Consider the following 27,437-nt stretch of genomic DNA (forward strand, 5'->3'; position numbering starts at 1 on the left):
TCTATGGATATTTTTCATCTTGTCACTTAAAGAACAGCAACAACAGATAAGAATTATTTGAGGCATACATTTTGCTGACTCTGAGGTTGGTTGGTGGAAGCAAATCAAAATCAAAGCTTCCACTCCCACTCTGAAACATCCCGGCCTTTTGCGAGACCTTTGCACAAATTATTTCTGGTTCTCCCTGGATCTCTTCAAGCAGGTGCCTCCATCAGTTAACAGAAATGTCAAAGAGGGCTCCAAGACTGAGGTCTTGCTCAGGAAGTAGAGTCGGTGATAACAGAGTCAGAGTTCACGCTTGGCTGAGATAGCGGGCCTGTGAATGTGCCAAGCATTTGTGAATTCTTAACAATGGAAGTTTGCTGCTTAATTGCCAAAAAATGTTAGACCCTAGGAGAGAGCCACCAACAGGCCACCATCAAAACAGGCCACCAGCAGAAGACGGCTGTAAAGGCAAACTTGCTATCAGCATAGTGTATATTGGGTATAATGTCTAACTCATATATTGTTAGAATTGTGATATAAGTACCATGTAGGAAAATTGTTTGTTTTTTTAAGGTTGGGAGAAAGAGGCCCAAAGAGAGGAAGTAATTTGTCTATTGTCACACAGCCTACTAGGAAGGTTTCCGAGGTACCCAGATCTTGTCACAAATTATCTTTCTCACTTCCTCAGGCTCTTCTTTCTTTTGCTTTAACTGAGCTCCCAGCATAGCAGCAGCTGGTCTACTTACTATAGGGTGGGTAGTAAGTTGACCCCAATCCCCACCTACCATGGTTTATGAATTAGGGGCACTATACTGACACCTCTCCCAACACACAAGCATTATCGACTTTTAGAGGACCCCCGAAGCCTCCTCCAGGGACTTCATATGCTCACAATAAAGATTTTATTTACTCGTTTTCAGCTGACCTTGCCCCCTCACACCCACCCACCACAGTTTAAGGCTAATTGATGCTGCCTTTAAAAAGTATGCTTCTGTGAGGATCGTGAAACCTCGAGATGATAATGTAAGTCTATGGAAAATTTGATTTACACAAAACATTTTAGGGCCCCTCGTATGTGTTAAACGTGATACTTCCTCCAAAATGTGTCTTTCACATCAATCTTAAGTTTAGCGTTTCCTCGGTCTTCTATTTGACAAACCATCATCTGTAGCAAAGGGATGACATGCATGGACAGAATTTCTGTGTGTAATTTAAGAAATTAACCGTCCATATATAGAATAAAAAATCAACAGTGCATGTCATTTTGTTTTGATTTTTTTTTTTTTATCTTCCTCATCGGAATCACTGTCCCCTGATGTACGTGCAGTCTTTAAAAACCATCGTATTGAAAATACTGATAGGTGTGTGTGTGATACGCAGCACTGGAATTTTGCAATTCAAAGTAATCGGCTCATAAATGTAAGCAGTGTTACGCTAGAAAGAGAAACAATTTTAATATGAGGGCTCTGTTCTTTTTAAAATAGAATTTATTACTCAAATATACCTTTTTCATTTAAAAATGGGGTTGTTATAATTCACCCTTTGTTTCTATTATTGCTTCTCTTTCCTTGAGTGACTCATTATAATTATTCATCAGTTTTATTTATTTTTTAGTGACTAAAATAGTCAGATATTTGAAGCGTACTAATATATTAAGATATTTTCGTTTTTATTCTATTTAGTATATTGGATATTGTCTGTTTGTCTGTCCATCTATCTCTCCTTCAGCGTGTAAAAAGCAAACAGATTTTTTGGCAGAGATGTTTTGTGATAAATATCCAAAGAAGAAAAAATATATTTAACCAAGATATTCATTAGCAACTGGAAAGCCATTCAACACTGATGCTGCATATCTAGAAAGGCACAGGAGAAACTCATGGGAAAACGTAAGAACACTTGGAACTATCTCAGAGAAATGGAGCCCCCGTATGGGCAAACGTAGACAAATTCAAGGAAGAGAAAAAAAATGCTCCTGGGTCCTGGTCTTTGCAGGACCATAGAATGTGTTGCCTAAGTGCACATTTTTTTATCTCTTAAAGTGAAATTGTTATAATATTTCTTTTATTGTATTAGTTTCTATTATGGTATGGCTTATACTCAAGACATTTGTTGAGGAATTTGGGTAGAAACGTGATGATGAGTGTCCTAGTCCTGCACATATCAGAACTAGAAGGGTCAGAGAGGGCGTGCGTCTGCAATCCCTCTTTAGATGTGAATCCCTGTCTGGCATTTCTAGGAGGTCGACTATATGTGATAATAAACAAGCATCTCCCTTTGTATACTGACAGCTCTCTAGAAACTTAATTAATTCATTCAACCAACACCAAGTGCCCACTGTGTGCCAGGCACGTTTATACATTGGAGCTTATACAGAGGAAAAATAAATGCTGCCTCTGTCTTGGAGAACATCACTGTCTAGGAGGGAGAGAGTATTATTACAGAATTATTAGAATACCAGATAATAAACATGTAGTAGGAAAATCTCAAAAATTGTGAAGGGAATCAAAGGAGAGAGTGATAGACTAAACAGACTAAAGATACTGAAGGAGATTGGACTAATGAGTCAAATGTAAAAATGGTTTTGATTCATTACGAGTTTCCATTAAGCTCTCTGTTCTCTCTGTCTCTTGTGTCTGTCTCTATTTTTCTTTCTCTCTCATACACGGCAAAATTATGCAGTTTTTTTTATTCTTCATAGTAATAATTTATGTCTCATCTTTCTGCATTTGCCTTGCTTGTGTTCTTATCAATGACCCTAATAATGAATTTTGCCAAAAATACTATATTCAAATGACCTAATGAAGTATGACTTGAGCTAATATGCTCCCAAAGGACATAGTAAAGACTCCTAAGTAAGATTACAGTGCTCAGTGGGGGGGGGGGGGAAGAAGCATTTTCTAATAATCAGAGATGTTCAGTGCTATAATGGGCAGTTGTGGTAAATAGTTCTCCATTCTCAGAACTAAGTGTTGGTGTGTGGACTCATCATATTGGCCTTCATATTAACAGGATTACAGACTTGTGGGTTGGGTCTATAAGAAAACCTTTACATACACACACTTAATCATCTTAGCCTTTTGTTATCTCTGGATACAAATTCAACAATTCATGTTATTGTAGATAATGTTGAACATTCAGGATCAAAGATAGCAATTTCTATTCAGGATAACATGGATGCTTATTTGATATTAAATAGCAGACAACAACAACAAAAAGTCTTACTAGTAAAGATATTATATAATGTTCAAAGATATTACATATTTTGTCCAATCGATCAATCAGGATATGTTCCAGAGTTGAGAGGGAAGATGAACAATTATTGAGCAACCCACTATACTGTCTTTTATTTCTCCCAACGAATATGTGTTAAATTTTGTTATTTATAGATATTTATGATATATGTGTATATATTTATGTATATACAAACATAGATAAATATAAAGTATTTTTTACAAGACGTCAATATTTGTTTATAAATGTGAAAGAGAAGGCTTAAAGAACTTCCTCAAGTCCACATTATTTGAGATTCAGTCCCAGTTATAATTTTATATTCTGTTGCCTTTCTACTCATAGAAAATGAAGTATAAAAAAACGGAAAAGGTTGCATCTGCATAGCCAAAAATAATCATGCAATTTGAACAAATTCAAAAAGGAGAGTAATGAGTTTTTACAAGAAACGGAGGAGAGACATTACTGAGCAAAGTAGCTTCGACCAGCTATATTTAGTTGTTTAAAATACTTTGCTTTAATATATATATATGTAAATATATATATATAGATATAGATATAGGTATAGAGACATATACATATACATATACATAGATATGTAGATATATACTAAAGCTTTAGTTTCTCAAAATGACCCTGACCAGGTTTAAGATACTTTCTGAGACCAGGAAGTCATGAGACAGGACCACCAGAAGACTATCTGCTTTTTTCAACCCGTATTCGAACAGGAGGGTAATTTCTGGAATAATTGGCTTGTGATGTCTTTGGTACTACTCAGGGAGTTTCTTGTCCTCAAGACTGTATTTCTCCAAAGGAAAAGGAAAATGCTCCAAACTAAACTTTTTGAATTCACACAGAATAAATGAGGACAGTGTTGTTTTGGAGTGAATGAATTGAATACAGTAGTAGGATAAGACAAAGGAAACTGACTCTAGGGTAAGTTCCATCAAAATAATTACACATAAAAGCTCATAAAAGGAATATAGGCTTTGTAAGAATAAATGATGGTAGAATACCTTATCAGTGTCTTTGAAACAGTTGCATAATAGTGGTTAGAAAATTAGGTGGCAGCTTATGCGTACTTCATGAGGCCTGTCCATCACCATGCCTGGGCACGCGCACAAATTTAGGAATGTACAACAGGCTAAGGATTCACTTTTCCATTTAACGCCGATGTAAATCTGACCCCCACATGCATTCCACGCTTCTTCAGTGTGCTCTTCTACAAAATTTCATTGCATGTGGAAAATCCTACTCATCCATCCTTCAAGGTCTCAGCCATAGCCTTGTTTGTGGTTGGTGAGCAATGATTATTGTCAATTTAGTCAGAGAAATAATTCTTTGAAGTTTCACATATGTCTAGTACTTTTGGTGAAGACTCAGCTTTTGGATTACCCAATTTTATGGACTAAAGCAGATCTCTTTGGTGTAAAACAAATAGCTCTGAAGCCACCTGTTAAAGATATACTGAACACAGTATGTGGAGTAGTGGAAAGCACCAGCCTGGAAGTTAGGAGACTTGGACGTCCTTGTCCTGACCCACCACAGGCTCTCCCTGCAGCTTTTAGTTATGCATGTTTCCTTTCTGATTCACACAATGGAAACTTAGTGAGTTACCATACATCACACTTAGGTATTTCTCTTTCCAAATAGCCTGTGGTCATAGGCGTCACTGAGCTTTTATATCCAATAACATCCAACAGTGTATGAACCCAGAAGGTATTAAGATATTTAATTTTAATTGATTTAAATGAAGTGAGTTGATTTTCCTCGTGTGTAGAGTATGTATGGATAATAATCTTTGCTCTGAATACTGCAAACATTGTCCCATGGTGAATCATTGCTTGTCATGGTATTTTAGGAGAAGCAGCCCATAAAGCATTATGCCAATAGATTTAGACCAGTTTTATTGCAAGAGAAGATCTGACTTACATGGCTGAAATGTGACTTCAAAATATCGAAGGAAAATAAATTCCTTATTATTTGCATCAACAACAATCAGAATGCTAATTCCAGGATCTGAATGTTAAAACCTCACATGCTGCAACAATTTCCCTTTGGCAGTATTAGAGAATGAGGTTCTCATCTCTTTCTCTGCCTTCACCTACAGGTGACTATGACTGATTTGTAAATAGGGGAAACCGATGCCCTTATTTAGAATCAAGACCACATCTTCTTCCTGTGTTTCGCAGTGATGTATCATAGGAGCTCAATACTTTTATCCACACTGTTGCTTGAGCTTCACAAAAACTAGTGACTCAAGCAAGAAGATGTTCCACTTTTTTGGAAGACTGGGACCCAATAAAATGCACTGACTTTCTGATATCAAAGAGCTTCTTGGTATCAACCAAGATAAAAACTCAGGTGGCTCAGTCCTCAGCCTTCATCACGGTTCCTTCCCATATCAGTGCCTGGGACGTGGAGGATACTGGAAGACATAGCTTATGTCATATGGACCCTCGAGATCCACCCGAGCCCATCTCTGCTGTCCACATCTGACCTCACTTCATTGACCTGTGGCTAGGCTGTTTAATCATAGTCTCTATCTCCCGAGTTTCTGTTCGATGTCTTGGTTTACTTTCAAAAAAGCACACAAGACAGATGATCAACTCTTAAGGGAATCTTCCAGCCCCGAGGACAGCTGTTCAACATGAGGTTAAACCAACTCTCGGCCATGTCATTGGCATATGGTTATGGCTCTAAAGACTGCCAAATCTTTATTCTCAGGGCAATCTTTAACCAGAATTCTGGATCTTTAAGAAAGACTATTTTATATGGGCGGGTTGCGATTTTTAAGAAAGCTATGTTGAAAACATCTTCCTAGGGAAGTCTCCGGCCATTTTATTCTCTCTCCTTTTTGACATCTTTTCATTTTTCCATAAAGTCTTAAAGTTATTGTGCTAGTATCAGCAATAAAATTTTTTCCTTGTCCCTCCCCAGAAAATAACAGATGGTGAATCAGTAAATATTTTGGTTACTTTTATATTCTGTGACTCATTTTCAAGCTAAGTATAGCTTTATCCAGCTGTTCACGACTCTGATCTAGAATGGATAGAAAGTAGCATTTGTCAAGGCATTCACTGTCTTTGAACCACCAATTCTTGCATATGACCATGGCATGAATAAAAACTTTAAAATTAAATTATCATTGCCTATCTTAAAGTATACATAATAGCTTATTTGCATGCATTCATTGCAGACATTGCTTGATGTGTGGTCTAGATGGAGCATATATCTTATATATCACTGGTTTACCAGTATTTAAAAAAATAGATATTTGTAATAAAGCTATGTAGAAACATACTTATAAAACTCACAGAATGTGTGAAATAAAACCATCTGCTTTATAACAGTTAAGAGTGTATCACTTTTGTGAGACTCAATATGGATCAATATGATAAAAATATAATTATGGGCATAACTATGAAGTGAGGTATGTTTAAGTCATGCCATTTCACTTTACAAAATCTTAAAGAATTATGTGTTAGAAGCTGAGTATTAATTGATAATGTGTGTTCTAGGAATGGCACGAATAGAATGAGATCCGGTGCCTACTTTTGATGAACTTAACATTTATATGGAGTGATTAGGCAAAGGATAGATCAATACCCTTTGGAGTTTCAGGCCTTATACTGAGAGGAGCATTATGCGAGGGGAATTTCACCTTTTATGCCTCCAAGATTTTACTCTTCACACAGGGAAGCCTCTTTATCATCAGCCAACATAGAGGGGAGCAGCCTCACTCTTGAGATTGGTCAGCTAAGTGAAAGGCCAACAGTTTGTCCAGGACTTTTTGGCCTTCAACCTCTATTTAGCCTTCTGGGGGGGCTATGACAGTTAACTAAATTAAACTGATCTGGAACAAGCCCTGTGACCCCAATTATATGCCCATAAGCTATGTAATTAATAATAATGAGGTAATGTATAGCTTTTATACCGTATCGTTCCTTGTCAGGAGTTCTCACACTACTATTTCTTTTCGTTAAGCCGCAGAGTCCCTCCCACGTCTGGGTTCGGTTCTCCATGCTTTTCTTTTTCTCCTTCGTCTCGAGTCTGAGGAAGCCCCTCTCTTTCGCTTTCACTGACCGTCCCCCCAACTCCATTCCTGCGGAAGGAGTCTCCTCACTCCGAAGGGAGCAAGCAGGATGAAACGTAAACCTCTAGCATGGATCTTTCTTGCTGCCCAAATTGATAAACCTTTAGGAACTTTATTCGGAGCGTTTGCTCTTGTGGGAAACCATATAGTAAAGAATTGTAAACACAGAGAAGCATGTTACTGCATTCTTACCACGGGCTTAGCAAGTTCTGTTGGTCCCTCTCTCAGGCCTGCCTCCTTCTGTGAGATCACCGTTTGCTTGGATTCCCTCGGGGGTGAGATTCTCTACTTCCTCCCCTAGACCCTGTGTCTCGTCCAGCTTACCTTTGGGAAACCCGTGTGGATCCTTTATGCCTTACTGACCCTTTTTCTGACCCTTTGTTACAGACAGAACAATGTCAATGACCCTTGTTTAATGAAGGACAAGATCAGACAGGGAGCCAGATCCTAAGAGGACATAGAGCTTCATCTTATCTGAAGTTCAATTATATAGAACATCATCCGAATAACATTTACTGGAAGTCTGCTGTGGTTTGGTGATAGCTGGCTATATAGGACGAGGACTTGGCTCTAGGAATTTTGGCATTGCGGGGACTATGTGAAAAAAAAGGGTTGAAGTAAGCAATTGGAGTGATGTAGCTTGGAGAAATAGAAATCTGGAAGGGAGTGAGGGCTTGGGAACATGGCGGCAGAGCAGTCTTGGACAAAATGGTATTCTCATGGTATCAAGGGCTAAAACTAGGACCAGAGATTAAAAAGAGCAGGGGAATTTTGTTTCTGCTTAAAATAATGAACTTTCTGATCACCAGAGCTGCCTGACTTTGGATTTGGCTCCAGTGTAATGGAACAGAGATGATAATTCTTTCACTGGGATGATATAGGGGTCACGTGGCCCTGAGGCTCTCTTAACCTCCTGAAGCTGTGGGTTCTACAGCTTTTTGGCTTGGAGTTTTAGAACTACGGGACCTGATTGGGAAACTACTGAGCCTCAAAGCTAATTTCCTGTCTATGATTTCTATCCCAGTTTATTCACCTTAATGCCTGCCTTTTGAAAGCAGCACTATTATTAAGCAATGTAAAAAACAGTTCTGGAAATGAGTTTCTTCTTAAATCTGTCCAGCCTGCATTCGATAAACAGCCTTGTTTCTTTTGGTTTTTCTATATTCAGCCTTTGTTTTGAGCCAGTGTATTTCGCAATGTTCTAATCATTATTTCTTTACAACTATTAAATTACCCCAGATCCCAGGTCGTTACTAGATAGAAGATTAATAAGTATTTTTATTGAAAAGCTGTATTCTCTAAACGTCAATGACTTTGTAAAATAAGTTTCATTATAGTGAGGCTTTTGAGGTTTTAGTAAATATAAATGCTCAATCTTTCTCATCGCTGCTTAGAACTTTACTGATTACACTTTGGAACTATATAATTGTGTAATTAATCTTGAGAATGTCAGAACGCATATTTTTAAAAGAAATTTTCTTAGGGAAATAATGTATATTCGACTATTTTTTTTTTACTGTAATTGGTAGTCAGTTTATAGGTAAAAGCTTTCTCAGAGATGGCCGATATTGGTGCCATATATTATTAAAATGGATTAATTTTTCAAACACATCTTCCATTCAATTTCTCATTAAATGAGGCATTGTAAATTCTTCTGTCAAGGAATACAAATAACATGATTATTCATACTAGCATTGTATAGAGCCCCCTCGGCTAGAATGGTTATCTGCCATAAGGAATGATTTATTCTTTATTGAAAAGACACAGTTGTCAAAACTGACTGAGAGTGAGCTGAAATCCAGAGCTTTGATATGTTTTCAGAAGAGTTTGTGATCGTTCATCTAGGAATTGCATCCAGGGAGGGACCTAAACATAAAGTCAAATTTACTTTACCTATAGTTTTTGAAAAAATGTACTAGTTATTCAAGCACCACCATGCTTTTTCAAACACAAATGTGAAGAAATGAATGAATGAATCAGAATGAGTAAGGGAAGAATGATATGTACCAGCACTGGGTACACTGTAACGAAATGATGTATGTCAACATAGTATCTTATGCTGCCAGTGCGCTCACAGCACGTAGGCGACGATGGTCTGCTGTCTACACATAAGGAAGTTGCTCTGCACGAAGGCATTCAGCTTCTCAATGGTAAAAAAAAAATGTTTAGTGGAAATCTTGAAGCATTGGCCCTAGGTAATTGATAGGCTATGCAAGGTTGGACAAGACAGGGTCTTGCTGTTAAGGAGCTCATGATCTCCTGGGGTAGGCACATAATGGAACATAGTAATTGCAAGTGCCAGCAAAAAGGTCTGTGCGGCTAAGGAACCCATCACCACGCTCTGCAGGGAAAGCGGGGGGAGTTAGCAGGGGAATATCTGAGGTTTGGCTTGAAGGACAGACAGGGTTGTGTCTGAAGGAGGGACGAGGTGCTTGGCCGGGCCTGAGACCCGCAGATATAGAGGCAGGAGGTTGGAATGGGCCCGGCGTTTGCAGGAATCAGTGTTAAGCTCCATGGGGCTAGAACAGAGCACTGGTGGGATTCACGGTCCTACCCCAGGACCTAATCCACGAGCCGTGGACTGTGCCTGGAGGCGACGATGCCAGGAGGGGTATAATGAGACTGCTTTTTGGGAGGCCTCTCTCGGGGCAAGGTGGAGGGCAGATTGGAGGATAAAAGGGGCTGGAGTGAAGAATCCTTTTAGTACAATGCCAGGAAAGTGAAAATAAGGAGGTTGATTTGAAAGAGATGTATAAGAATGACTTCAATGGGGTATCGGGACTGATAGATTTAAGGCATAAAGGAGGAGGAGTGGAAAATTAATTTCGAAATTTAGGTTGATTATTAGGCCATTAATGAAAATCAGAAATGTACAAGGAGCAGGGCCGGTGAGTGGTGGTGTTTCAGATGATACCTCCCGTTCGGGGTATGTTCAATTGCTTAAGGCATTCAGGCAGAAATATGAGCTGAAAGTAGAGAGTTCCCATATAGACCCTGTCCCTGGCCCCCACATGGCCTCCCCAATATCAACATCCCCCACCAGGGTGGTACATTTGTTACAATCAATGGACCTATCGGTATATTATCATCCCCCTAAGTCCACGGTTTACATTAGAGTTCACGCTTGGCGTTGTACATGCTATGGGGTTTGACAAATGTATAATCACATGTGCCACCATTATTGCATCAAAGAGAGTAGGTTCGCTGCCCTAAAAATCCTCTGTGCTCTGCAATGCATGTTCATCCTTCCTCCACCGAAACCCCTGGCAACTGATCTTTTTAATGTTTTGACTTCTCTAAATTGTCATATAGTCGGAATCATATAGTACGTAGCCTTTTCAGATTGTCTTCTTTCATTTAGTAGTTAGTATGCATTTAAGTTTCCTCTATATCTTCATTTCATGGCTTGATAGCTTTTATTTTATTTTTCTTTGCACTGAATAAATGTTCCACTGTCTACATGTCATGTTTTACAGCAACTGTAACTAAAGTAACTATAAAGTTACTCATTTTCTCTTTCTATCCTCTATCCATTAGGCACAAGTCCCTAAGTCCTGCCTCCATCAAGGGAGGAAGATTAAGCCTCACTCACCGTGATTTTTCAAAGCTTTAAATAGTAAAAGTCAGTATAGCTGTCAATAATAATAATAATAATAATAATAATAATAGAAAATTTCTGTGTGTTATTATTATCATTATCATTATCATTGCTCTATTTTTTTCAATGAAGATGTAACAAAATTCATTGGTCACTAAGAAGGCACCATGAAGAAGAAACACCTTAAATAATTCAGGAACTCAGACCAAGATATACTTTTCTGCCAGTTGCTTGAAGCTCCTCAGAGAGAACCTTTCCTTGGACATTTGATGGTATTTTGTCAATTGTACATCAATTAGTGGGCATTCTACAAAATGATGATTCTAATATTCAGCAGTGTGAGGTCAATCTAAAGCTAAACGTTTTGGCTGTGTCAGCTTCTTTTTAAAACAACCAATTGGAGGTCAATATGTCTGCTAAAGGACTAAACTGGATAATATATCTGGACCAACACTTCAGCTGAGAGATGCTGAAACTAATAAATAAATGCAAACAAATGAAACCAACCTTCTGGTGAGGGTTGCTCGATTAACTGGGTTCTGACCTGAACGTTTATTCACTTCCACGAGAGTACTGTATGTTCATAAAATGAACATTTTATGATCCATGGCATATGTTCAGACCAATAATTACAGTAATAAAAACTTAATTTCAAGCTGGATATAAATACAACTATGCACACTTTAAAAAAAGATAAATAAAATTCCATATGGCTTTCAGGCATTGTATACAATTTAAAATGTTTAAGTATCTGAAATGTGGTCGCTCTTTTTAAAAGCGATGACTGTCTTTCTCCCTAGTCCTTCCTTCCGTTCCTTCCTTAACCATATTTGACGTGTTGCCGTGCGCTGGAATCTCACCAAAGGAGCAGCCAAACCTTCCAAGGTAACCAGAATGTGCTGCGTTTGGCCGCAAGGGACACGTTTTGCCCATGCCTAGTGCTGACAAGGTTCTGTGGGAGAATCAGTGGGAGAAGTGGGGGAGCATCTTTGACCCTGGGACATCTGGCTACTCTTCGAACGTCTTGCTGGGCTCAGAGCCACTTCCAGGACCGAGAGTAATGAGTGATCTTGTCAGAGTCACATGTCCATGACTGAGGTATCAGTCCTTCCCTCCCAAAGCATCTATGGGGGGCGGCTTCTCATATGGAGGCAGGCAGCTCAATCTGTGTTGAAAAGCCACCATCTGGAGGCAGGTCCATCTTGTCTTACATCTTCTGATTCCTGACCACCTGGAGTACAACAGCCTGTTCCTCTTTACCCCATTTTTCTAATTATATATTGTTAAGCTAAATAGTAATAAAAGCTTCCCTCCAAACACAAGTGTTCAATCCTAAGTATGGTGGCCACTAATCTGATCAAGACTTAAAAAAAAAAAATACATCTTTAGAAAAAAACCTATTTCTTTACTGAGATCTACTTTTTTTAAAAAAATTTCATTTTATTGTTAGTTTCAAGTATACAGTACATTGGTTAGATATTTATATCGTTTGTGAAATGATCCCCTGATGACTCTTTCTTCCCTCTGGCTCTACACCTAGCCATTTTATTACTGCTGACTGCATTCCCTGTGCCGTGAGTCACTGCTCAGAAATCATGGGGGAATAGCACAAAGAGTACTCTGTTTGAAATTAAATAACCTGGTTTGAGGAGTGGCTTCTTAACTTGCCAACTGCACAAAGATGAGAAATGAAACAAAACAGGAGAGAGTGTTTGTCTTGGACCTGGCAAGACAAACCGGGCAGTAAGCTGGAGAAGCCACAGCATGTGCAAAGGCGTGAAGCATGAAAATGCAGGTGAACACCTGTCGAGGGAAGTAGTAGGAGGTAAATAAAAAATTAGGTATTGCCAGTTTGGGGAGAATGCTGGACGCCATGTTAAAAAGTTTGGGATTTAGCCGTAAGACGTGGAAGGTCATTAGAGGTTTCTGAGTAGAGCGAGGCCCGATCACATTTTTGTTTCATGTGGGTGGAGTGATCCTGGAGAAATGTGAGGCTAGGTCAGGGGGCAAGACGGAAGGCAAGGAGTCCTGTCTGAAGACTGTTTCAATAGTGTATGCAAGGGAGGATGCACGGAGTGAATTAAGAGGTAAAAAGAATGGGACATCGGTGAAGTCGAATCAACAGACCTCATTTCTGGATATAGCAGAGTGACAGCAGGTTGCACAGTCTTGGAAGATTCAAGACAGTGAAGGGGAAGGATGGTCAGGGGTGATGATGAAGTGGGTGTGAAGAAGAAGAAGAGAGATTCTACAACTTCTGGGCCTCTGGCTGGGGCACAGAGTGTGTTTGAGACCAAAGTGTGAGTAGGAAACAGGAAAAGTGCTAGGTTTGCAGAGGAAGATGAAAAAACAAAAATCGGTTGCAAATAAAGTGTTTGCATTATTTTTGCCATTTATAAGAGGGTCGGTTGGGAAGGGCGCTGCTTTTTGCCCACTCTCCAGCGGTGGGAGGAAGCGATGGTCTCCAAGCCCCCTTCTGGCCATCGCGGTCAGACCCCACGTTTTCCAGAGGGGCCCTATGAGCTCCTGTTGTTCTCTGAGGTGCTCACGGGCCATGAGAATTTTCTGCTGCTGTTGGATGATTTCAAACTCAGTTTTGAGCTCTTACAAGTGTTTTTTGAGGCCAAAGATTTTCACACACTGAAAAAAAAAAAAAACCTACTACTTGAAGGGAAAACAACCTCCCACTTTGGGGAATGTAATGAGAAAAGTCTGAACATTTTCAGCTAACAGCTTTTCTATGGGCTATGAATAAGTAAACAGTGAAATAGGGGAGAATAAGCACGTGCTTCCCTGGAGAAAGATCCGTTTAGTGAGCCAGTCGGTGGCAGCTCAATTTATCCTCCAGAAGGGCAAAGATGGGCATGTTCACCTATGGACTGCAGACCGGCAGAGACCTGCCGTGGTCTAGGGTGCATCATCAGATCGTTCATTCATTGGTGGGTTCACGCATCAAACATTTACTGAAAATCTGTGCTATGCTGGACTCACTGCTAGGTCTAGGACACAGATCGGTGCGGCTTATAACTTTAACGAATTTCCTATTTAGTGGGCAAGATAGGCTTCTATGTAATTAATCACAATGCCATTTGGTAGGTGTGATATTGGAGACACTGGTGTGTGCTTCGTTTCCTCAGCTCTTGTCTTATGGGCATCGTCACGTGAGAGTGACCAAGCACTTCTATTCCATGGGGCTTTTTCTGGGTTGGAGAATAACATAAAACATCTGAAATATTTTGTGCACCTACACTGTGTTTGCTTGCTTGCCTGCAAATAATTACTTTACAATTGAGTGGCTAAGACGGAGAGAGGTTAGGTGACTTTCCTCAGATCATAATGATCAGTATAAAGACCGTAATATAACCCTGATGTCTGACTCCAAAGCCCGAGGATTTTTCTGCTTTACTGCGTGGCTTGGAGAGGTGGCCTGAGAATCCCACTACATTATCCTTTGTGGCAGGTCTGGGTTCAGGGTTCCATCATGGCTGAGGAGCTATTCAGATGTCTTCTGTTTACCATGTGGTTTCTCCTGTGCTTTTTCATGTCCACATGGGTAGACCAGTCGTTCATGGTCACAGAAGGGCCACTCCATGGAACGTGGTCCTAGCTGGGCAGTGTGGATCTGTCAGGACTATTTCACTGGGTGACCTGGGCAACTTGAAGACTTTCCCAGGACCAGGAACCCAAGAAAATTCAACCGGAGGGGTTACCAGGCCAAAGAAAGCACTCAGGAGCACCTTCCCTGTTTTAGTTGACCTTTCGTGTCAATCTGGTTTCCTTGTGATGAAGCAGGACATTTTTCTTGATGCCCTGGCTTGAGATGCTTTATCGGCACAGGCTCATAAGGAATTGCTGAGAACGGGGAGAGCCTGGAAGTAGAGTACTTTATAGTAAAACTATGACCTCAATATAATTTTGATTCAAAATCCCAACTCCTGTGTCCAAGTCTTCTCAGTCCACTGTTTCCCATGGGTCAGGGGCTCTGTATTCTCTTTAACCCTCACAGTCTCAGTACTCCTCATAGGAGCCTCTGCAGATCATCTCGCAGCTGGAAAGCACACGGGCTTTGGTGGGGAGCGGGCCTGGACCTGCAGTGTGACTTAGGCAGGGAGCTGAATCTCCCCGAGCTTCATTTCTTCACCTCTTAAAATGGGGTCATGACAACTATCTTAAAAAATGGGCGTGATTTAATAAGATTAGGTTGGTAAATTGCCTGGCACAGTCCCTGTGATATTATAGTTTGGTTTATAGATGGCGATTTTTCCAGCAAACGTTGTTATTCACTATGAATTAGTAAGCAATTGAATTGCTTCTCATATTATAATTTATTCAGCTTTACTTTTCATCCTTGTGAGGAATGTTTTGTTCTCAGTAAGGGCTATCTTCATCATCATGAAAGATTTAGGGACCATTGTTTTGGGCCAGGTGTTCCTTTCTATTGCTCTTGAAACACACTGATACTCAAAGGAGTGTGTGGTTATTCCCAGGACAGCTACCCCTCCAGTGAAATGTCTGGAGATCACCTGCTGAGTAGGCTAAGAGCAGTGCTGGCCTCTAAGATCTTTCTTCTACTTCTCACCTCTGCCTCCCTTCAGTAGCAAAATCATTGCTTGTTGCCTAATTTTCTTCTGGTGGGCAGCCCTCTGGTGGGCATAAGATGGGGAGAGGGGAGACCTGGAAAAGGCCCCTTTAAGGACTTAATCACAGATATGTGATTAAGTGTGGCCTCTGATATGGTGAGTGATTTGAAGGCAGATATACTAAAAAAAAAAAAAACCCTTCATTTATACCATTAATATTTCTTGGAAGATTGTTAATGCCAGGCACTAAGCTAGGAATTGAGATGGAGAAATTGGTCAGATACAGTCCTGCCCCTGAGAAGTGCATAGTCTTTTGCAGGAGGTAGAGAAATTCAGGGACATTTCCAATACATCATAGTAAGACTTGAGATAGAGTTATACATAGCATGTCAATGAATAGGCAGAAAATGGCATTCGAATCCAGACTTTCCCCAAAGAGATAAGGCTTATGCCAAGTCAAGAGGGAGTTGGCTAGGCTGTCACAGGGTCTCATAGGTAGAGGAATGGCACTGAAAAACTCTTGGAGGCAAGATGTGTGTAGTCATCAGGGGTTCAACGTCCATGTTGATGAGAGATAAGAGCTTATGCTGGAGGCAAGCAAGGCTAGATTTCACAGAATCATGCATGCCATCATGAAGAGTCTGGGTTTTATTCTGAACATGATGGGATGATATCGATGGATTTTCATTAATTTATTTGTTCCATTCTTTTATTTAGTCATACTTGTTGAATACCTACTGTGTAGATTAGACATAGAGTGAAAGTTAATAGCAAAGACTCAGGATTCGAACTGCTTGGGTTCAAGTCCTTTTTCTGCTACTTGCATGCTCTCTGGCTGTAGACCAGTTTTTTAATTTCATTGCCCTAGTTTCCTCATTTATAAATTGGGAATAATAGTATCTACTTAACAGAATTATTGTAAAGATTAATTTAATATAATATACATAAAACATTTAGAAGAGTTCCAGACTCATGATAAACATTCATTATTATTTATAATCATGTGTGTGACAGATTTTGGTGAAAGCACAGAGAAAGGCACCATCCCTGCCCCCCCCCCCATGAGCCTAGAGTCCATGGAAAGAGGGGACATTGCTTTGAGAACGGACATAACCAGTGCCGTGAGATGTGTGCCCAGATATGGAAGCACACAGGCAGCCTTCTAGCCTAGACTTAGGGGAAAGATGTAGTGTCAGTTGACCCCAAGAGATGAGTAGGAATAACAAGACAAAAGGAGCAGAAATAAGTCCCAGGGCAAGGCACATCAAATATGCTTTTCATAAAACTCTCTCTGGCATCATGTGTGAATTGGGCCATAAGGGAAGGGGTTCACAGTGAGGGAGGACATGCAGAGGCTCTCCATAGGGGTTGCCTGCAGTTCATGGAATAGTCAGGCCAGAGGTTGACATCCCCCATTCCAAAATGAAGAAGACAAACTCCAATGGTGTCTCATGGTAGGGAGTCAGGGACTGAGGCAGGATTAGACTTTCTCCATTACTGTCCCTCTGGTTCTTAAATACCCCAGAGAGATTTCACTCCCGCATCCCTTAGAATAGAATCATAGAAACTTACACTATAGTGTGGGCATTGATAACTATGCATGGGAAGACCCTGATGCACAAATAATTCTCCTTCACACTTTGTATTGCATGTGATCGTGTCTTCCTGTATCACAGAACATCTCAGATGAACATGTATTATGTGTGCACAAACTCCAAATCCTCACAGACCAAAGCAGCAGAGTAAAACCCACTGGTGGTCAAAGGACAGTAGCATTTTAGAGACAGACACTTACTACAGTTTTTAACGATGGCTTCCAAGGTTTCTCTTCCTGCTTGGCCTTCCAAAAAGCCATTGCGGTCTTGAAAGTTGGCTGAGGGCTGAGGCTGGCATGGCATAAGTGTTTAATAAAAGCCAAGAAGATCAGGGAGCGACATTGCAAACATGCCCTTAGAGTTAGGAGGTTAATGTGAACTAAACTCATGATACCGCTACAGAAAGTCTAGGAATCCCAATCCAATGTCCTATCACAATAATATGTTTCTGCCTTAATCTACACACCATCGCACGAGACCATGGTGGGCGGACATGACATTTTTATGTCTCTCCTAATGTCAAGTGCTGTTGATATTTAGAACTTTCTTGCTTAATTTGTTTAAAACGGAAACTGCCTTTCGGCAACAAAGAAAAAAAAATATTTGTTTTGACTCATCAGGAAATGTTAATTTTCTCACACTTATAATGTTTCCCTTAAAGGTATGAGCTACTCAGGAGTAAAGTGATTAAATTTGCATTTGCATTCCAATGTCTTAAAATATTTCATGGAGTCTCCCAGAAACATTCGAGTAATTTCATTTTTTCTCAGTTCTGGACAATTTGGTTAGTATTTACAAGCTAGTAATGCCCCTAAGAAATCAATAACCTCCCAGAGGAAATAGAAGTTAGACTTTAAAATGTTATCATTAAAAAAAAAGTCATTTTTCTGCTGACGTCTGGACTGTAGAGAGCCCAGCGAAGTAGGTGAGCTACTTGCCCTGCCAATTTCACAATTTGAGTACAAATTCTGGAAGAAGAAGATGGATAAAATTATCCCAAGACAGCTCAAATTGTTGTGTTTGATATGTCATGGCTCTCATATAGGATTTGCCAGTGGATTATTAGCAGAGTGGCCGATAATAGCTGCCCATGTGTCCAGCTTATTTTGATTTTTAGAGTTACAGAACTAAGTGGAGAGGTTAGAGAGGGTATTGGCTAAGAGTACAGGCTCTACAGTTAAACAGCCTAGGATCAAAGCCCAGCCTAACTACTTAATAGCTGGAAAAAAACAGGTAAATACCGTGTTTTCTCTCTGCCTCATTTTACTCATCTGTGAAACAATGATCATAATAGCCGTTAAATGGATTCATTGGGATGATGCGTTTAAGCATTTAGAAGAGTTTCTGGAGCATAAGATGCATTCAGTAAATGTCAGCTATTATAATACAATTCACTTTAAATACAGGAACACAATCTTAAATTGTGTGAGCATGAGAGTCATTCTAGCTCAGGTCTCCCATTTCATAGCTGAGAAAATCAAGGCGTAGAAAAAGGGAAGTGGTTTGTTTAATGTAACATAATCAATTGAGGCTCAGTGGGAAGTCTGCTGAGCTAGTTTTTACTTTGCAAGATTTCCCTTTTACTTATTAGTAAAATAAATAAATAAATAAATAAAAAATAACACAGGTGTCTTTGATCTTTCAATTTCATGAAAATCTTAAAAATGACTTTAATTTTTTTTAAAAATTACCATCTGTTATTCCATATAGGTGAGTTAAAAAATGACTTGTCTTATTGTTTTGAAACTCATTAAAAGTGTAACTTAATTAATGCTGTTGTTTTGAAGGCCCCGGAGCCAGCTTTCAGTGGTGCTTCTGCGGGACCATCTGCTGCCTTGACGAATGATTCCGTTCTGCTCACGGACTTGTGCTCCTGCAGACAGAGAACAGACCCCCTTCTCTCTGAGGTAACATGACCTGTGCCACATCTGAGCAGTGGCAGCCATGCTGTCTGATGAGCGACTCCAGGTAATGGCTCCTTCGTCAACGAGATCGGTGCCAACAGCTTGCACACTGCGTTGGGTGTGACCAGCATCTGTGCAGAAGCCTGGCCTCCTCACAGAGCAGACATCAGCATGCGTGGCTCTCGGTCGGTCGGGGTAAGCACATTCACGCTTTTGAAAATCTCTGTTTGTATTGCATATTCCTCTCTACAGACAAACTTCCTGGTGTTTACATTTGTTTAAGCTTTTGGAAATTCCTGCAGTTTCTGTCTTGTAACTGGCAAGCTGTTAATCTTCAAGAGGACATTGGGTATCTATCTCAGAAATCTTCCCATCCAGCTGGAGGTGGAAGAACTAGGCACACCATATGGTAGAGAAAAAGCATCAGAATTCAAGAGACAAGCCTAATTTCCATCTCTCATTAAGGAAAACGTTCGCTAAACATTTATTGATTACCTACCATGTGCTAGGCAACTTGTTCACCTCTGTGAATGGAGATGCAGGAATAAATGTAAAATGGTCCTCAATCTTAGGAAGTTCATAGTCTCGTGGGCACAACAGGCATGGAAATGGTGATAAAAACAGCAATGGAGCCCGTGGTCCCGTGGGAGCTGGAGGTGGATAACTTGACTCAGAGTGGACAGGAAGCAAAGGGGAGGGTTCCTGGGGGAGGCGGTGCCTGAGTTGGGTTCTAAAGGGTGAGTAGAGGTTTTGCTGACAAACTAAAGATGGGGAGGCACAGAGGAAACAGTATGATGAAAGAGGCAATAGCAAACAGGAAAATCAGAAAAACAGGTTGATATTTCTGAAGCCAGGATGTGTACGGTGTGGGGAAGACGTGGCTGGAGCACAAGGATCTTGTTTGCCACGTTGGGAAGCTGTGTCTTTACTTAGGAGGTCATTGGAATCCCCAGTCATCTGTGAACAGAGGAGTGTCATGATTACCTTTGCATTTTAGAAAGATTCCTATTATGAACATGAGGAATTGATTATTAGAGTGACCAGCACAGTGGCAGGAAAAATATATAAGATGTTCCTATCTTTGGGGCCTGACCTGAAGTGGAAAAATGAGGATAAAGATAAGTATATTGATTCAAAGGTATTTAGTTGATAGAATCGATGGATTTGATTACCTGTTGCATAAAGAAAGTGAGAGTCATGGAGGCCTCCCGGGGCCCGATAGACAACAAGGTGGATGGAGGCTCTGGTTTCTGAATAGAAAACAGGAAAAGAACAGGAGGAAGAGGAGGAGGGGGAGGGAGAGGGGAAGGGAAAAAGAAGAAAGAGATAGGGTAATGAAGGAGAAGGAGGAGGAAGACTGAGTTTGGGGAAAAACAATGAGTTCAGTTCTAGACTTAACGAATTTGTTGTGTCTGATACAATATCTAGTAGGCATTTGGGGTGTGAGAGACCCGGAGTGGAGATGAGTAAGCATGAAGCCACCTGGGAAAGAGCGCAGAGAGAGTGAGAAGACAGATACTGATAAGCCTCAGCTATTGACACTCAGGTGTCTAGCATGGTAAAGCCCCTGGACACTACTTAGCACAAAGAAATGCTGAAATAGCTGGGACTGTTTCATTTATGAAGAGAAGAATCAGGGTGATAATAAAATATTTGAATGATTATAATAAACATATGAACGTTTCTACAGAATAAGTGAGAGGCTTTCTTCATGAACCTGAAATTAGGCTGCTGCGTAAAAGCTGCAAAATTTGGTCTTATGTATGGAAACACTTTTTAAAAAACTCTATTGCGGTATAACTGATATACAAAAGAACTATACACATTTGATGTGACGAGTTTAGCGGGTTTGATTATACACCAACACCTGTGATACCATCACCAAGATCAAGGTAATAGACATCCAATGCCTCCAAAGGTTCCCTTGTGTCCCTTTTTTTGTTTGTTTGTTTTCGCAATAGGAATACTTAATGTGCGATCTAGCCTCTTACATTTGTAAGTAGGTAACACCACAATGTGAACTATAGGCGCCATGCTGTCCAGGTCTCTAGAATGTATTCATCTAGCACAACCGAAACTCATGCCGAGTGAGCAACTCCCCTTTCCTTCGTCTCCAAGCCCCTGGCAGCCTGTCTTGTCCTCTCCGCTTCTATGGGTTTGCTGTTCCCGACACCTCATATAAGTGGACTCAGTATTCGTCCTGGCTTATTTCACACTCTGATATATTCAGAGTGGTTCCACGAAACTACCTTGTGAGGTCACCAATTCTCCATTCGTACTATTATCTATACAAAGAGGGATGACCGTCTACCAGGGAAGGAGAGCCGTGAATCCTACACTTTACCGCTTCTAAGCCACCTCAGGAGCGACAATAAAAAAGAGCAAATCCCAAAGCACCACTCTGAGCTGCTGGGCCAGGAAGCTTCATGTATGTAAGCATGTTTCGAATAATTTTCCCTGGTGTCAGATTGGCAAAAGTTCATGGAACAGTGTTGGAAGTCACTGTTTGGGAGGCATTCTTGCGTTTTGAGTGCATACTTGTGAATGTGTGTGTGTGTGTGTGTGCGCGCGCGCGCACCTTCACACATACATGTGTGCATGTGGGTGAGTCATGAAAAAAAAAAACAATTCCAAGTTTTCCTCAAATTCTTCTGAAGGCAAACAATATTATGTCTTTGAGGTTTAAACCATGTTTCTCTCATATGCTCACGCAGTGAACAATTTTTTTTTCAGTTGAGCAGTGGTATACCTGACTACACAGAAGGGGCCCATGGTGCTGCTGAGGGCTAGGGTGGCCTCCCTTGGGGACACTGTTCTCTGCCTCCTGATTCCATAGATAATTAAACATCTGCTTCCATATTAATTACCCTTCTCTGGGGAGCCAGGTGGCTCAAATGCTTCCTCTAAAGTCCTCATCTTTCTCCATGTGGCTTCTCTAGCTGAGAAGATCCTCTTGTATCACAGTATCTTCTCTGACAAGATCATCTTACACTGAAGTCCCTTTTCTGGGCTTCTAAAGTCATGTTTGCTATAGCTCAGATCTTACCTTGTGTCTTCTCTAGTCGTTTAAAGCACAGAGTCCTACAGGAAACAGAACATTTCATCCGTTTTCTTCTGCAGTACTTAGAACATCTGGCATGGAACACAATTCAGAGTAACTGCTGAGAATTACTTATTGGCTGACTTTTAAAACTTACTGTACCAGACAAATAATATATTGAAACAGGTTCCTTTCTCTTCTAAAATTGATAGAACTTACTATTACCCATTGATCTGGCAAACTTAAGGATATTTGCCTGCATTTCCAGTGGGAGGTTGGGACCAATGAAATAAATTGGAAACCACATAGAAAAATGAGTCATCTATTTTTTATTGAATACACATTTTCACGTTAAACATCTTTAATACTTAACACGCATTCCTGCTAGCTTTAGAAATCAAACATGGTTTATGGATTCAATTTAAAACCTTTCATTGAAAGGAAATCTATTTTTAATTTTCATTTTAATCATTTAAATATTTAAAGATGTTGCCTTTGTTCTCCAAACTTCTTTTAATCATATTGGATATGTCTACAGAAGGACTTTTGAGACAACGGACATTTTTATTAACAGACTGTTCCAAAAAAAACGGATTTTTTTCAACCTGGAAAATGCATTTTCTAACCTTGAGTTTTGCTTTTGAATTCCATTAAAGGTATAAGTGATTCCTGTGTTAATAAGCCCACGAGGAATCTCCATTGTTACTGAAATAGATAGCGATTAAAAAATGTTATGATATTTAGCACGTAGCACATATTTAGCATGAATGGGCCTCCTGCTTTATCTCTTGCTTCCGTTTAACCCAACTCTAATGTCTGCTTTCGCCACTCTCACAAGTGATTAATCTACAGGAATCACTTCAAGGATTTTGGGCTCTGGAGGTCTGTCAGTCAAATCTATCAAATATCTTCACCTCTAGCTTCATGAGGAGTTTAGGTTGACTTAGCATGGGCTTCATACAGTCTTGGGTTCCAAATTCGGCTCTCCTCTTTCTTAGTTGCAGGACTTGAACAGTTTACTTAACTTCTTTGAGATTCAATTTCCTCATCTAAAATAATGTCTACTCTGCAGAATACTACACATCTGGGATACTACACCTCTGGCTCATAGAAGGTCCTTGGTAAATGGTCACTCTTGAAAATGTTGCCAGTTTTCCATGAGAATGAGAACCCTGGAGTAAGGAGATATGTTGCGCAGATATCCATGGAAACCACTTTATCCTACTCTTCCGTTATTTTTAAAAGGGAGAGCAAGACTTTCCTTTTCTAGTTAGAAGGATGCAAATGTCTCCATCCAATAGGGAATTTGGCTCCACTACCTCTACCACGCCTTTGTTCTGTCAGGCTCACTGTTACCCCAAGGAGCCAGGTTGTTATTCAGAAGACATTCCTTCTGCCGCCTTTGGCAGCATCACTTCTAGAGCAATCCATCTTTAATGGTCCCTTATTTTGTGAATTTGCACCATCCAGGGAGTAAGCATTTAGTAAATGCCCATTATACCTGCCATTGCATTAGGCACCTTGTAAACCTGATCTCATTGAAACCCCATCAAAATCCTCTTGGATAAGGAAGATAAGCTACATTTTTATACATGAGAAAATGTTCACTGTACAGCGAATGATAAGGTTTTGAGAAACGTGGCCAAGACTGTACAATAAGAGGACAAAATTGAGATTTAAAACCAAATTTGTGTGACTGCAAAGTCCATGTTCTTACATTACATAAAGATGCTATTTACTTTAGGTAAAAGTGAGATTCTCTGCATGTTCATTCCTTTAACCCAACTTTATGAGGACTTGCACTTTTGAAAATTGGCTGTGACCAGAACATCTAAAACACAATCTTTATTTATTGTTATGCTTTTAAGTTGAAGTATCATTAGACTCATTAATTTTGACCACATATCTAGTTCATATACATTTTTTCTACCAATATCCATAGAGATTTTGGAAATAGAGTATTAAGAAAGAGATCTCCGAAGCACAGTGCAGTGGAAAGACTTCAGACTTTGAATTCGATATGCATCCATTCAAATGGTTGCATCATTGGCTATTTGACCATGAGCAGGTTGTTTGCTCCAAGTCTCAAGTTCTTCACATACATAGTTGGTACAGTGGTAAATGTCTCACACGGTTGTAAGAATTAAACAAGATAAGAAACATACTGACACATTGAGACATGAATTAAATGATCGGCATTATTAGGAATATCACCATCTTATTAATACAGTAGCTTAAATATGTATAATATGTATAGATAACTAATGTTCAAATGCTGTCCAAAATGTCCTTTTTCCCTCCCAGATTCCGTTTTGTCTTTGACTATATTCTCAGCCCTTATAACAATACCTAGCATATAATAGGTACTGAGTAAATGTAGGTTGAATTCAATTGAAGAAAAAGCAGTAATTCAAGATACTTAAGTCCATGACCTAAGATTTTATTAGGCTGTCATCATTCACGAAGGTATAAAATAAAAATTGAGGTCTAGACATTTCCTAAGCTTCTTAACATTCCAAGATGGTACATTTGGAAGTCTGAAATGAAATTTATTGGGCATTTTTGTTGGAACATCAATTAGGTAGCATTAAAGCCAAGTCAGAGACATTCAGAAATCAGGTAAAACCAATGTTCCTTTCTTTGATTGATCTATTTAATGGAAAGAGAAAACATGATGACTTTTCAAGAGTGAATTTGAGGTCACCAACTGTATTAATATAACAAAACCAGCCATCTGATGAATATATAACGAAATGTGGATAATATAAGCTGCTGAAAGCAATGATCCAAGCTGCTGAAGAGAGGAATTTCAATTCATTAACCATCTCTGATGAGATGTGGGGAGGATGAGTTAGTCTGTCATCATTGCTTCACGGACAGACTGGAGATCCATTCTAGCCTGACAGGTCTGAGCTGGGTTTCGGTGACTCAAGAATAAATGAAGACCTATAGTCCTCATATGTATTGTCCTCCAACTATGTTTTATGCTCCAGAATTTTATTCTTGGTTGTACTTTTTAATTGCTCTATGTGTACATATCACCTTTCCCTTATTAAACTATATATTCTTTGAAATCAGAGACAATGTGAGCAATATATATTCTTTTGCTTTCAGTGCATTCATTATGAGACTGAAAAATTTAAAATGGGTATAACCTTTCCTATCTTGTAGATTTTTTTTTTCTGTTCAAATAAGCCTGAAATGTGAAATAGCTCAGTGTCTGGCTATTCAGTGAACAAATTTACTGTTGTCATTGTTGTTATTATATTATTATTTATTATTATTATTATTACTACTACTACTACTGCAATTATTAATGGGCCAACTAGATCTTGAGGATTTGTTCCCTTTGCTAAGTTATCCTTCTGAAAGAGACTTAATATAATACCAGAAATGAAGGAAACATAAAATGAGAGTAATCATAAAGCATGATCTCCACAAATGATGTTCTCATATTTTCTCTGGCACTATCTCAGCTTTAAATAAATTTGAGAATTAAAAGCCCTTAGTTTGTCTCCTTCTCAAAAAAAGCTTTTCTTCCTAATTTGAATCACTGCAATATTTGGGCCTTCCTACGTTGTTTCTTAATAAGGACAAGGTTTTCTAGTGAATGAAGTTTCTCTTAAAGCAGAAGTGTGATTGCCCCTTCCCTATCTTACCTGCAACTCTCATGTGGATGAAGCAATGCTTTCCTGATCACTTTACCTGGAAGCTGTTTACTGGATTGTTTTACCTCTGTATATTTGAAACTTAGATGCGTACCCAAACAACTTTGCCATGAAAAGCAACATGTTTAGTATAGGCGTGCCTGTAACCCACTTTAATTAATCTTTAACTCAACTCTAATGGAGAATGTGGTAATATAATTTTGTGGACCTTGTTGCTTCTTTCTAAAGTCCACGTATTTAAGCACTTAGCTAAAACTACCTAGGGGAGATGCACATTAAAACAAGAGAGATATAAAGACAGATCATATAAACAGACTATTTTGTTAAAAAAAAAAAAGGAAATGAAGAAATAAAGGAAAATTATGGGAAGAGAATGCTTTTTCTTCCATTACTTTTTCTCATTTTATTGAACTAAATTTATGTTCAAGTTACACAAAAAATTTGGGGAAATTTGTTTGCCATGTAGGTGTTGTATCCATCACAACGCACTTATTTCTGTCTCTAGTATTTTTGATGCCATGGCAACAGAGTGTCATTCTCTAGTCTAGACGCTCATGGGAGAATGCATTGCTCTTTTAATATGGTGAAATTCTGTTTAGGGACTGGTCCAGTCTCTAGGAAATCAATCCTCACTTCACCCAGACAATCTCTGAGTTAGAGCTGAACATTCCCCCATTTCTTTCCCTAGCAAATGCTTAGAGAGTAAAGACATTTTCAACTAACTCTTCCCTGAGGAGAGTATCTGTAAATGGAAAGGAGATAGAAATAAGAGCCACTGAGCTCTAAAGGAAAGTTTCCCCTTACAGCACTTAGAATAGGGACTGCGGCATATAAATGACTCAGCCGAGGTTAATAACCTGAGGCATTGATGCCTTTGGGGGCTGGAGTCCCTTTGGAATAAGTCTGCTCCTGCCTTTCCACAATGTCACACTCTGAGTGACTGAGATTCATTCTTTTGGCACAACCTCAAGCTTAATGTGCTTTATCCCGTGAAACGCCATTGGAAAGCAGAATTTGGGGGTCTATAGACATTGGGGGTGTTTGTTGATTCTGAGTTACTAGTAGAATAATACCCTCCAACAATTGTTTACTGAAATCTTTTTTTTTTAAATGTCATTTTCTGCTTTATAGAGAGTCTGGTATACATTTTCCAGGTTAAGATCTGGTAGAATCTTGTTATAAACATTAATTCTCATCACATAGCAGCACTGAAGGCAGTGTTTGGAAGGTTGCTGCAACTCACACATTACATGCCTGGTCCTCTTTCCTGGCTGCTTTCAGAGCTAAGACCCTCTACTTCATACCTGTGTACTCAACCCGTAGCAGCCTCGGGCGTCAATACTATTCCCTGGAATAGGTAATTGGGATGAAGGTGGGAGCTTCCAGCCAGCATTAAGGCAAAAATCTTTATTAATGTCACTGTGATTTGTTTTTCCCGTGTCCAATGTTCTATTTTGTAGTCCAGACTTCTAATTAAATTTGTTTCATTGCAAGGAACAGTAATCTCCTTCAAACACCCCGAATTGTGAAATAAGAGCGAATTGCCTGCAGTCATCAGGAACCACAGTGACTTCGGGGACCAGCTATCCCCCTCGTCTCTCTCAGGGGCCATCTGTTCTCTCTTTCTGACATCTTCCCTGCTTTCCTCTGTGAACCAATTTATTTCTCTTCTCTCTATGGATTGACATCCTCTATTATTCATATTTTCTGCTTCTTTATGACTTCCCCCTGAGAATGGCTCGC

The 27,437-nt window shown here is 39.7% G+C and overlaps 1 long non-coding RNA gene across 1 annotated transcript in view; it reads left to right on the forward strand.

Annotated features, from left to right (window-relative positions):
• The window catches only part of LOC118605207, a 222,379-nt gene that overhangs the window by 53,749 nt on the left and 141,193 nt on the right, over window positions 1-27,437 (forward strand). Inside the window, exon 2 of the long non-coding RNA XR_004951990.1 lies at window positions 18,870-19,181. This is a non-coding gene — a long non-coding RNA (uncharacterized LOC118605207). The remainder of the gene's footprint in view (window positions 1-18,869; window positions 19,182-27,437) is intronic.

The sequence above is a fragment of the Rousettus aegyptiacus genome, unplaced genomic scaffold (assembly GCF_014176215.1).
Source record: "Rousettus aegyptiacus isolate mRouAeg1 unplaced genomic scaffold, mRouAeg1.p scaffold_m13_p_7, whole genome shotgun sequence".
Taxonomy (NCBI): Eukaryota; Metazoa; Chordata; class Mammalia; order Chiroptera; family Pteropodidae; genus Rousettus; species Rousettus aegyptiacus.